Raw genomic sequence first — 13,187 nt, 5'->3', positions numbered from 1 at the left:
CGACTCGAAGTCTAATCCTATCACGAACTCTATTTGTAGAGTATTTGACTAGCTATAGGGGCTATGAATAGATTCTAGCTAAATAGGAGCTAGGTTTAGGAAGCTAGTTCCCTTCTATGGCTAAACTAGGTTTTCTCCTTGTTGGATGTGGTATCTGACTCCTCTGACAGGGTCCTGCCTCTTGAAGTAGTTGTTGACTCCTCAGCCTTCGGGTTGTACTGTAGATCCTCCTTCGATGCCTCCATATCTAAGCAGGGGATTTAAGAGTGGGATGAGTACGAGCGTACTCAACAAGTTCATTATAGGAAAGAGGTGTTTAATGCACTAGCTACGGCATTAGACCAGAAAGTCTAATACCAATGCAGGTTTTCATAACCATTTCTTCAAAAGGTTGCTTTTATTCAGAAGAACTATGTCCGTCAGCCTTCACCGGTTTACTAGAACTTCATGGAGCTCCTTTCCGGCCGCGTTAGCAGTTCCATATCCTGGAACAGGGAGTGACAGGTCACGGTTCTTTACACTCTGCAGAGGTGTGTTGCTTTACCCATAAGAGATCTTAACCTTGGTGCCAACCGGGGGCGACCCGTCCACACTTCCTTTGGTGTGAGGCCCGGTATAAGGTCATAGCCAATCATATTCCTCCGCTACCTCATACACCCACCCGTTATTGCAAACTCCGACCCTGGGTCCTCGTCGGTCCACTTACACCACTTAGGGACGGACCCCGACCACGACAACAGTTCAGGTCTCTACCATGAACTCCTTCGCCGGCAGCTGCAACCCATCATAGACCGCAATAACCGTGGGGACTTCATCGGGACCCCCACCCTACCACTTGTCCTCTCTTGGATCAAGGGTACCACTTGTCCTCTCTTGGATCAAGGGTCTACGGTAAAGCGCATCCGTTGATGTACAAGAGGTGGAAATACAATTGACTATTCCGTCCCACTCCAGATCTTATGGTTAACACGGGTATTACGGCACAAGAATCACTGGACGACATTTGTTGTTTAATCCTAGATGGATATAAACCCTTGCAATGGAACCTCCACCATATCAACACAATCCATGGTTCCATTGCCCACCACATAGTCATATTCATAGTTATGAAAATAGTGGTTTTGCTTTTTATGCAATAGTGATAAACATAGTACTTTGTAAGTAATTTGGTAAAAATACTCAAATGACATGAGCAAGCGATGAACTTGCCTTTCTTGACTGCAAGATTATGCAGGCAAGGTCTTCGATACGCAATAACTCCAAATTCTGAAATAGCATCATCGTCCGGTAAGGACGATGTTTAAAAGATTGGCAAGGATGCAATAATGCATAAGTATGAGATGCAATCGCTCTAAACGTGACCTAACCCCGATGATTTAGGATTAGTGAGTTGAAATGATTTGTTTAGGGTGTGTTGCAGTTTTAGGGTGGTTCTCAAACAAGGTTCTTATTAGGGTTGTGTTGTTTTAGAATCATAAGCAAGTGATAAAATGCATAGTAACAATCATACACACCAAGGGATAGTAGTTGTATAATAAGTAAAGATCAGTTGTGAATTTTAAGTCCTATAGTGCATGGTTGATGATTATTTATTATAAAAGAATAACTTTTGAAGAACATGTTCTTTAATAAAGAACAAGTATGACAATTGGGTTTGTGTGGTTCTATGGTTTCCTATGGTTCCAACTGGTTTCTGGAGTAAGTATTAGATGGATCCTCAGCATGATGAATTTAGATGCATCTAGTACTTGCATGGTTTTAGTTGGGTATGGGCACATAAAGTAAAGTACTACACATGTTTTTATTTTAGTTGATAATGGGGTTATACCAATGAATTATGATCAATGGTAATGACATGGAAGTTACAAGTTAGGTTTAACTTTTATTTGGTATGACTTCATCACATAGGGTTTTGTTCTTGGGTATATGATTTGGAAAAGAATATTACTCAGTCAAAGACAATAGGTTAACTTAATTCATCCACTATGACTACGACCTAGGCATATGGTATATGGGTAGTAGGTATAAATTATATGAAACTTATCTTTTAAGATTAAAAAATATTGAGTGGTAATAACTTAAGCTCGGTTGGACTAGTTGTGGTGTTAAGGATTAAAGTTTGATATCATGCTCCTAATGGTACACCATTGGAATGATTACATACTAACAAGTTATGGTTATATTGGTATATGAGTTAACTATATAAATTAGAATGATTTGTCTACGAGAAACACATGATTTAGGCATTACCTCCTATCTAAGGTTTAATTCATAAAGTTATTTCATGTAATCACACATGGTTATGCATAGCTAGTCAAACAATTGGATTGGGATCAAGGATGTACAATTATATTTACTAAATCATGTTTAAATAATTATGACAATTTTTATAACATGATTAAGGTTGAATTATTATTTTGAAAAATGTCATAAATTCAACTTAAGCACAAAATATATTTTTAGATTTCAAACTACAATTTGCATTTTTAAAATGTTTGTTTGATACTTTAGAGTAATTTTATCTATGCAAAATTAGATTAGTGACTAATTTTATTTAATATGTAAATATTAAATCTACACAAGTGTATGTATTGGTATTGGTACTACCGTATTATCTAGGCATGTGTATGCATTAGTGCTAGCCACACGAACAGACTAAAAAGCAGATAATCAAGCCATATACGTACGAGTCCAACACGGCCCAACCCCTCACGTCTCTCTCGCTCATTCTCTCTCTCTTTTTCTCCTTTCCCCGTACGAGAGCAGCCGAATGCCCCCAATTGCCATTGACGCGGGCGCCGCTCCGGCCGGCCGCCATTCTTCTCCGGCCTCGCCGCTTGTCAGATTTGTTCCGCCGCCATGTGCTCTACCCCCGCCATATTTTCGATTTGTTATTCACGACCCCGCTCGCACGCATCTCCTGCAACGCCGCCGCCGCGCACCACCTCGTTCCCGACGGTCTCAGCCCTCACCGACGCCGGCGAGGTGAGAGTCTTGCTCGCTTTGACGTGCTCTACAACCTGATCCCGCTCGATTTAATCCTCCCTGCTTCTTTCGTCCACCCCAACCCCAGAAACCCTAACTAGACTGCTGATCAATTCGACCGCCGCCGGCCTCTTCTGGCGCCGCCGTCTGCCGGCGCGGATCCGGCAGGGTATTCTCCGTTCTGACTCGACCATGCTAATGGTCATGTTCCAGGTGCCCCTCTTGGCTAGCCATGACTACTGCTACTCGACCCTGGCGGAACGGCGATGTGTTTGCAACCCCGGCGTCAGTGTATTGATGGTGTGGTGCTGGTGTAGAGATGAGATGCTGCTGCTCGGACGGTGTCGTGGTGGCGCTGGTGTGGTGGTGTACTGATGGTGATGCTGCTGCGACAATATTGCCGTGTCACCTTCTGCAGCCTCGACGCCAGTGGGATGGCGCTAAAGATCTAACCTCGGCGTCGACTACCCCGCCTACGCCATGTATTGCACTGTGAGCTAAATCCCACTCCTCTCCACTCTGTCTATGACCATATCTTGGCGGGTTGGACTTGTGTGTGGTTACTTGGTTAGCCATTTAGAGGAATTTGGTACTGGTTCTATAATTCTAATGGTCATAGGCTGTGATCTTACGCTAATTAATTTATAGTGAAGTGGTTCTTGGTTCCTACGAGTGAGCATAAGCAAATGCTCAAAATTGACTCGCTGATGCTATTGTTTTTAATTCATCTAGTAGATAAACATTGATCTACATGTTTTGGTAACTTTTGGGATGAAGAAATAAATAGGACAAATGTTGCTGCGGGTAAAATGACTATATGCATCTTATAATGCATATAATCCACATATATTTATATAGGTTAAACAAGTTGTAATTGTTGTGTTGTTTGTGCTGGTAAAGCCTTGATCAAATTGGTCAATGCCATGTGCTTAAGTTGGTGCCTCAATTTGGATGACCTGATCATCCACGGCTTGTGTGGCTTCTTGCGATTTCATCTTTGAGCAATCTGACCTTTATCGGGTGATGAACTGGAGAGTTTAGTTATGCCTCTGTTTATCTCATTGATTAGTTGAGATATGTTGGAATACAAACGCTGGTGTTTATAGGAATATTATTTACTTGATACATTGCTTGGTGAGATCATATTAATGCTCATGGTGCTTTTGCTGCTGAATCAAAATAATCCACTGATCACTATTATGTTATGTAACAGATATATCTATGTGCTATGCGAAGTGGATACTTGGCCATTTCCAGGACATGGTTTACTTGTGGCTTGATGTATTTGGATGGTACGTATTGCAGTAGGTGGTCTTGGTGATTTCCACTGTAGTACTGTTGTGACTTCAAGAATGTGTAGAATAATTTCTTGGTTCAGATATTAACCTTTTTTTTGGGGGGTTATACAACCAATAGCTGATGGTTTAACTTAAAGATTTAATTGGTAGCTTTTATTGCTCTAGTTATCCATGTGCCAATCTTGACTACAATGGATTTCTGTTGTGATGTCTTGGTGATAAGAATCATAGTTATGATTTCCTTTCATCAAAGTTGGGTGCTAGGATATCTATAGCTTTTATTAGTTCCCAGTGTTCTTTAAGTTTTTACTGAATGATGTTAAAAACCTTTAAATCTTCCTTTTGATTCCGAATCCAAAATGACTGATATGATGCTGGTAAAGCTTTTAGAGTCAGATCCCATATGATCTGATCCAAGACAAGTTGTATACCTCACTCCAGCTTCTATACAGGGTGTGGGGGTTTTGATAAGCTTCTGGTCTTGATGAATCTTCACCTCCTTGAGCTAAGCCTGCTCCTCCTGGTCGTAGCTATGTCACCATGGCTCTTATTGCTTCTTCTGAGTCCTGATTTGGTTTTTTTCTACTGATTTCCTGGCTTATTTCTTGAGGATGATCTGGTGGTCTAGATGAAGAACATATGCTGTTCTTAGGTGTTCTTGGGCTGGTTGATGGGCGTGAGAGGAAAGGTGGTGCTTAGACAGTGTTTGGGCTGCAGGCAGAGGCTTTTTATATGCCTACCTGCTGGTTTGCCCAGCCGACAGCACAGCCATGCAAGCCTATGTGTGTGCTGCTAGCTTGCTTGGCTGGTGTATGTGGCCGGGTGCAGCTCCCCTTGAGGATCAGCTCAGCCACCAAAATATCTATACTGTTTATCTTATTCAAACCTTGCCATTTGGCGATCACTTTTCTTTTTGTGCTTTGTTTGTTTTGCAGGTGATCGAGTTGTATAAGAAGATGATGTTGATCTTTTAGATTTAGTTTAGGATTTAGTTTTCCTTTTCTCATACTTGTAATTATAATTGTAATATTCTTTTATTTATTTATTTCTTATTCATTTGTAAAGATATTGTATTATTGTGTTAATATCAATAAAGAACTGTTTTGCTTTATGTATAATAACTTTATTATTGAATTGCTTGTCTTGTAAATATTGCATGACTATAAATGTATTCAAGTGTTAAGTATCTATTTCAAGGTTTATATTTTGTTTTGATTATATTATGTGGCATAATGGTTTAGAATTCAAATTCCAATTGAAATTCTTATTTGAGTTTCTATCTTTCATATACGAATTTGAATTCAAATTATCTCCCCCAAAACACATGACTTCACAAAGGTCATGTCGAAATTTGTCGCACTCACATCGATGACCTAAATCAATTCCACCGACATAAGAGAATCATCGATCTCTTTGTGTTTTAAATAAAAGCGCGAAATTTCCCCGGATTTTCGATGCATGAATGCAATGCAAAATTCTGTGTCCTCTGTTTTTTGTAACCCCAATACCTGGGATATTACAGTCTCTACCCCTTAAACTAAACTTCGTCCTCGAAGTTTGAACTCTCTCACGTTTCAGAGTGTGGATCTGACTTGTGCAGACTACTTCTTTTCTCGAACTCCGTGGTGATCTCACTAGATATAATTGAATATATCCCTTGTCCAGATTCTTCCTGGAATCCAATAGTGTCGGTTTCTGAATCATGGCTTCTTACTTTAATTCCATGATTCCCTGCAATACTATAATCTTGTTTGAATATTCAATGATTGAGACTTCTTCTGGTGTTGTTGGTCTTAACTGAAGACTAATTTTGATAACATACTCCTAATTCATAAGTAGGTCTTTGTTTTCCCTTATTACCAAAACTGCAATAATGGTACTTGGTAAGGTACTTACCATTCTGGGCGGGCACAAAAAACCGTAACCGAAGACCGAACCCGAAAAAACCGAGACCGAAACCGAAAAGACAAAAAATTCGGTCCTCAGTTACATGTTCGGTCCCAGGAACTAGATGACCGAAATAAGTATGGTCTGTTCGGGCATCGCTGATGGGAGACCGAAAAAACCGTTATGACCGAAGATTCCTTGATTCCGAAGGGTAAAGCCCATGTACGCACGTAATGGCCTAGCTAGGCAGCCTTATTTTGTTGCTCCATTCGTATTTATTGCTTGTTGGCCCGCTCGAGTGTCCAGGCAGCTCGTAGTGTCCTTTCCTTTTCTATTTCTTCTCCCTATCCTAGCCGCCTGACGTCTCCAAATCCTCTGAGCCTGTCGCCTCCACATCTTTGAGCTCGCCGGCCGACGCGACAGGGGTAAGCCTGCACGACTCTACCCATCCAGCCGGCCAGTCGCCAGCCCCAGTGGCAGGGCCGTGCATCCACGCTGGTACGCCGCCACCCACCCAGCGAATCCTCGGCTGCCCGTCCGCCGTCGCCAACTCGCCATGGAGCCAACCGCCCGCTCGACAGCCGCTAACTCAACCAGTGCGGCTGCTCCTTCCTATCTCCACCTCTCCTCCATTCCCTTCTCTAGCGTCTACTACAACCTTGAGCAGCTATAAATCGATGTGGCGAGAGGCGTGGTGAATAGAACATCGTTCAAGATTCAGAAAAAAATAGAACATCGGTCTATTTGGTCATGACCGAAGACCGGACCGAAATAACCGAAGACCGAATAGCAGAAAACCGTAAAGACCGAAATTATTACGGGTATCGTTTCTAGATGACCGAAATTATGAAAGACCGAAAAGACCGGACCGAGCAAACCGAACAAACCGAACGCCCGCCCAGACTTACCATAGATATGGTCTTGACAGTTTATTTCCCTAAAAATGGTTTAGACTCACTTAGTCTATCCAATCATGGATTATGATTGGTACCTAAAACTATTTTGGTTTCTTTAGGTTCCATGAAAGGAATCTTTCAACTGGACTTTAGTTTTGGTATAGTCAATATCCTTCGGTCTTTGGCCTTCTCGAGCTGTATTTGGTCTACGGTACTTTCTTCTTCCAACTTCATTAGCATTAGCTGACTTGAGCTTAAGTACTTCTGAGTAAATATTACTCACTTGCTCAAGTGATAATCCAATTCTTACTTCCTCGCGGTAAAAACCTCGGCTTCTGGTCTGACATCCTTCTGAAAGTAGTGTTCGACAATCTTATGAAAATAAGATCGAACTTTCTATCAGTTCAGACCTTCATCAACTATCTTGCTCAAAGTATTGATTCATATTGGATCCAACTGATCACTCGCTCCCCCCCCTTAGGGTTGTCCTAATGGTTGTTAAGCTCATCTTCCCCAACCAACTAGCTCCTTGGTTAGGCTATATGTCTTTTCCTTGGGTTTCTATTGTACTTTTCTAGGGTATCCTATTTGGATTGATTGTGTACCCACATGGCTGTGAATACCAGTACGATATGTTAGTTGGTTATGCAACTATGGTTATTCCAACTTTACACAGGACAAGTGTGTTGCCCATGAAAGCTTGAGCAATTTAAAGATATTATTCTGCAACTAATATTGTGCTAAATGAAGAAGCTGTGTTCAACATACTGATTGGGTCAGAACAAGTATGGTCAAAGTCCTATGCATCCGTCCTTGTGCTCCATCCACTTCCTTGTTCGAACTTCTTAGATGATGAGCTCCCCCGATGATTTGAAAATTGGTTCATTGCTTCATTTGATCTTCGTACCAGATATGGATCCGGGCATTCTGATTTCATATGACCTAGTTGTCCACATCCAAAACAGGTAATATCCTGTTGCGTGCAATCCTTGGCATAGTGACCTTTTCTTGCACAGTTATGGCATCGAACTTGACTATAAAACGGTGTGATTGTCTCATCTCTAGTTTGGAAATTCATCTCTGACTGAGTTTGTTGTATCTGAATTGGTTGTGGTTCCAACCTTGCCTTCCGTTTTCGTTCATTCTGCACTTCTTCATAATCATTCTCCAAAGTAATTGCAGTATCCACTAGCTCGTGGAACCTTGTGCATTTGGTTAGATTCAACTGCATTTTCAGGAATGGATTCATCCCTTTTAAGAACCTTTTTATCCTTTTCTCCTCTGTGTTCACATCCTCTGCTGCATAACGTGATAAACGATCAAACTCTACTAGGTATTTCCATACCGACAAGTCATTCTGCTTCAAGGTCTCGAACTCTCTTCTCTTTAGTTCCATGATACTTTCAGGAACCTGGGCTTCTCGGAACTTCTTCTTAAACTCGTCCCACGTGAAAACATGTCCCGAAGGTTGAATTAGAATCACGTTATCCCACCATGACGCTGCTAGTCCTGATAGTAGATAGGTGGCATATCTAACCTTCTCTTCATCATTACACCGAACTGTCTTTAATTTCCGCTCAGTGTCCCTCAACCAATCATCCGCATCCATAGGTTCTGGTGCGGTAGCAAAAGTTAGTGGATTGGTTTGTAGGAATTCCGTAAGACTCACTCCTTTTGACCCTCCATTTCTGATACCTCCATTATTCTCACGTATCAAACGACTGAAAAACTCATTTTGTTGTGCTAAGTTTGCTGCTCTATCCTCAGCCATCCTTTCCATGTGCTCAAAGAATTCTTGCCCAAGCAGGACAGGGGTTGATGTTGACGATCTAGTGGCAGAGAATGCCTCTTCCATCTGCTTAGCTTCTCTTTCCTGACCTTCTTTTGCCTCCCTCTCTTCATGAGTCGTTACTATTTCCTCAGTTGGTTGGTAACTCGTCTCTCCCTCACGCGATCCCATTTACCCTCTAGACCTGGAACATCAAGAAAGAACTTAATGATGCAACATGCATTTGCACACCAAGGTCAAACTTCATGCACAGATCTAGTCAATCAATGAAAATCCAATAAAATCCAAGAAGATTCAGCTTTGTGCTTATAATACACATCATCATAGGCCTGAATAAAATAGTTGAGTAAGACATCTCTAAACATCAGGCTCTGATGTGTAGTATATAACACCACATAAGATAGGTTTAAATCGTGATACTTAGCACGAATATATGGGATTCTACTATTTGTCTCACCCTTTACCTTAATTGCACATTTGCAATGAGATAAACTTGAAACAAAATGGTCTAGGATAGTTAAGGTTAACCTAATTTTCTTTGGAATTACTAACTTAGTTTCTATTATGTTGAGGACTACCTCACATGGTATCTCTAAGTTCTATCATGTCTACTCTAAACAGATATTTATTAGGATATAGCTCCTATACTTTCAAGTGTTTCTCCCATAAACATATGGTCATGATGTGCTTGGCACACTTCCCATATTTTTGGAACACAATTCTTGCACTATTGTTGAACAACTGGCTTCTATTATTCTCCTCCTAACTGTTTATGATGTTCTATTCCATCACATAATGATTCTCAGGTGAATCTTATTTGATTACTATCCCTACCATGTATGTAGACATATTTTATTCCTATCTCTCTTTCTTACCTTCCATGATTGACTCATCATGGTCTATGCTACCTCATATGACTCATAGTTATCACTTACTATCAATTGTTTCACATGACTAGATAATTTTTCTTACTCATTACTTAACTTGGTCTACATATTCTATTAGGATATCTTAATTATCTTCATCACTTGATATAACTCCTATTACAGTTCTGGATAACTCTTACTTAATCATAACATATGTTGGTACACATCTTCCAATAGGATATCTTCCTTATGGTTGTATCCTCTCTTTGGACTATCATGTATTGTATACCAACTGTGATATACTCATCTATTGTTTTCAGACTTCAACGGTGTGCTATATGTTTGGGATTAGCTAACTAACTTAGGAAATATAAGTAAGAAAGGTTGACTCAAGTGTGTCAGGGTTATTCTCAAGTGAATACCCATCTCAAGTCATAATAAGTTTTTGGTTTAACTAAGACAACTTCCTATAGACACTACCAATCCTATAGGTCTCCTTTAAAGGGTTTTAATCCTAGAGTCAAAGCATTTGCTCTGATACCAACTGTGGCGACCCGGCATACCACTGCATGGTGTAGTATGCAAGTCTGATATAACACCAATGAAACACCGCTCCACTAGCATTATATCGCTCAGAGTGGTACAACAGAAACATATGCGGGTCCAAGGCATGTCTATCGAATTACATACAGACTCTGTTACATAAGATCAGCACAGCCTCCTACTTTACAATGAGGTAAATCTGCAAATAAACTCCAGAAGAACGACTCGAAGTCTAATCCTATCACGAACTCTATTTGTAGAGTATTTGACTAGCTATAGGGGCTATGAATAGATTCTAGCTAAATAGGAGCTAGGTTTAGGAAGCTAGTTCCCTTCTATGGCTAAACTAGGTTTTCTCCTTGTTGGATGTGGTATCTGACTCCTCTGACAGGGTCCTGCCTCTTGAAGTAGTTGTTGACTCCTCAGCCTTCGGGTTGTACTGTAGATCCTCCTTCGATGCCTCCATATCTAAGCAGGGGATTTAAGAGTGGGATGAGTACGAGCGTACTCAACAAGTTCATTATAGGAAAGAGGTGTTTAATGCACTAGCTACGGCATTAGACCAGAAAGTCTAATACCAATGCAGGTTTTCATAACCATTTCTTCAAAAGGTTGCTTTTATTCAGAAGAACTATGTCCGTCAGCCTTCACCGGTTTACTAGAACTTCATGGAGCTCCTTTCTGGCCGCGTTCGCAGTTCCATATCCCGGAACAGGGAGTGACAGGTCACGGTTCTTTACACTCTGCAGAGGTGTGTTGCTTTACCCATAAGAGATCTTAACCTTGGTGCCAACCGGGGGCGACCCGTCCACACTTCCTTTGGTGTGAGGCCCGGTATAAGGTCATAGCCAATCATATTCCTCCGCTACCTCATACACCCACCCGTTGTTGCAAACTCTGACCCTAGGTCCTCGTCGGTCCACTTACACCACTTAGGGACGGACCCCGACCACGACAACAGTTCAGGTCTCTACCATGAACTCCTTCACCGGCAGCTGCAACCCATCATAGACCGCAATAACCGTGGGGAGTTCATCGGGACCCCCACCCTACCACTTGTCCTCTCTTGGATCAAGGGTACCACTTGTCCTCTCTTGGATCAAGGGTCTACGGTAAAGCGCATCCGTTGATGTACAAGAGGTGGAAATACAATTGACTATTCCGTCCCACTCGGATCTTATGGTTAACACGGGTATTACGGCACAAGAATCATCGATCGACATTTGTTGTTTAATCCTAGATGGATATAAACCCTTGCAATGAAACCTCCACCATATCAACACAATCCATGGTTCCATTGCCCACCACATAGTCATATTCATAGTTATGAAAATAGTGGTTTTGCTTTTTATGCAATAGTGATAAACATAGTACTTTGTAAGTAATTTGGTAAAAATACTCAAATGACATGAGCAAGCGATGAACTTGCCTTTCTTGACTGCAAGATTATGCAGGCAAGGTCTTCGATACGCAATAACTCCAAATTCTGAAATAGCATCATCGTCCGGTAAGGACGATGTTTAAAAGATTGGCAAGGATGCAATAATGCATAAGTATGAGATGCAATCACTCTAAACGTGACCTAACCCCGATGATTTAGGATTAGTGAGTTGAAATGATTTGTTTAGGGTGTGTTGCAGTTTTAGGGTGGTTCTCAAACAAGGTTCTTATTAGGGTTGTGTTGTTTTAGAATCATAAGCAAGTGATAAAATGCATAGTAACAATCATACACACCAAGGGATAGTAGTTGTATAATAAGTAAAGATCAGTTGTGAATTTTAAGTCCTATAGTGCATGGTTGATGATTATTTATTATAAAAGAATAACTTTTGAAGAACATGTTCTTTAATAAAGAACAAGTATGACAATTGGGTTTGTGTGGTTCTATGGTTTCCTATGGTTCCAACTGGTTTCTGGAGTAAGTATTAGATGGATCCTCAAAGATGATGAATTTAGATGCATCTAGTACTTGCATGGTTTTAGTTGGGTATGGGCACATAAAGTAAAGTACTACACATGTTTTTATTTTAGTTGATAATGGGGTTATACCAATGAATTATGATCAATGGTAATGACATGGAAGTTACAAGTTAGGTTTAACTTTTATTTGGTATGACTTCATCACATAGGGTTTTGTTCTTGGGTATATGATTTGGAAAAGAATATTACTCAGTCAAAGACAATAGGTTAACTTAATTCATCCACTATGACTACGACCTAGGCATATGGTATATGGGTAGTAGGTATAAATTATATGAAACTTATCTTTTAAGATTAAAAAATATTGAGTGGTAATAACTTAAGCTCGGTTGGACTAGTTGTGGTGTTAAGGATTAAAGTTTGATATCATGCTCCTAATGGTACACCATTGGAATGATTACATACTAACAAGTTATGGTTATATTGGTATATGAGTTAACTATATAAATTAGAATGATTTGTCTATGAGAAACACATGATTTAGGCATTACCTCCTATCTAAGGTTTAATTCATAAAGTTATTTCATGTAATCACACATGGTTATGCATAGCTAGTCAAACAATTGGATTGGGATCAAGGATGTACAATTATATTTACTAAATCATGTTTAAATAATTATGACAATTTTTATAACATGATTAAGGTTGAATTATTATTTTGAAAAATGTCATAAATTCAACTTAAGCACAAAATATATTTTTAGATTTCAAACTACAATTTGCATTTTTAAAATGTTTGTTTGATACTTTAGAGTAATTTTATCTATGCAAAATTAGATTAGTGACTAATTTTATTTAATATGTAAATATTAAATCTACACAAGTGTATGTATTGGTATTGGTACTACCGTATTATCTAGGCATGTGTATGCATTAGTGCTAGCCACACGAACAGACTAAAAAGCAGATAATCAAGCCATATACGTACGAGTCCAATACGGCC

The 13,187-nt window shown here is 40.1% G+C and overlaps 1 long non-coding RNA gene across 1 annotated transcript; it reads left to right on the top strand.

The window, feature by feature from the left end:
* Positions 1-2,685: 2,685 nt before the first annotated feature.
* LOC139832850 (uncharacterized) lies at positions 2,686-5,394 on the top strand. The gene is made up of 2 exons (XR_011747452.1): positions 2,686-2,985; positions 3,199-5,394. It is a non-coding gene; the product is annotated as an uncharacterized lncRNA (long non-coding RNA).
* The last annotated feature ends 7,793 nt before the right edge of the window (positions 5,395-13,187 follow it).

This window comes from Lolium perenne, chromosome 6 (genome assembly GCF_019359855.2).
Source record: "Lolium perenne isolate Kyuss_39 chromosome 6, Kyuss_2.0, whole genome shotgun sequence".
Lineage (NCBI taxonomy): Eukaryota > Viridiplantae > Streptophyta > Magnoliopsida > Poales > Poaceae > Lolium > Lolium perenne.
Note: the sequence above shows the minus strand (reverse complement) of the source record. Positions and strands in the feature narration are given on the sequence as shown.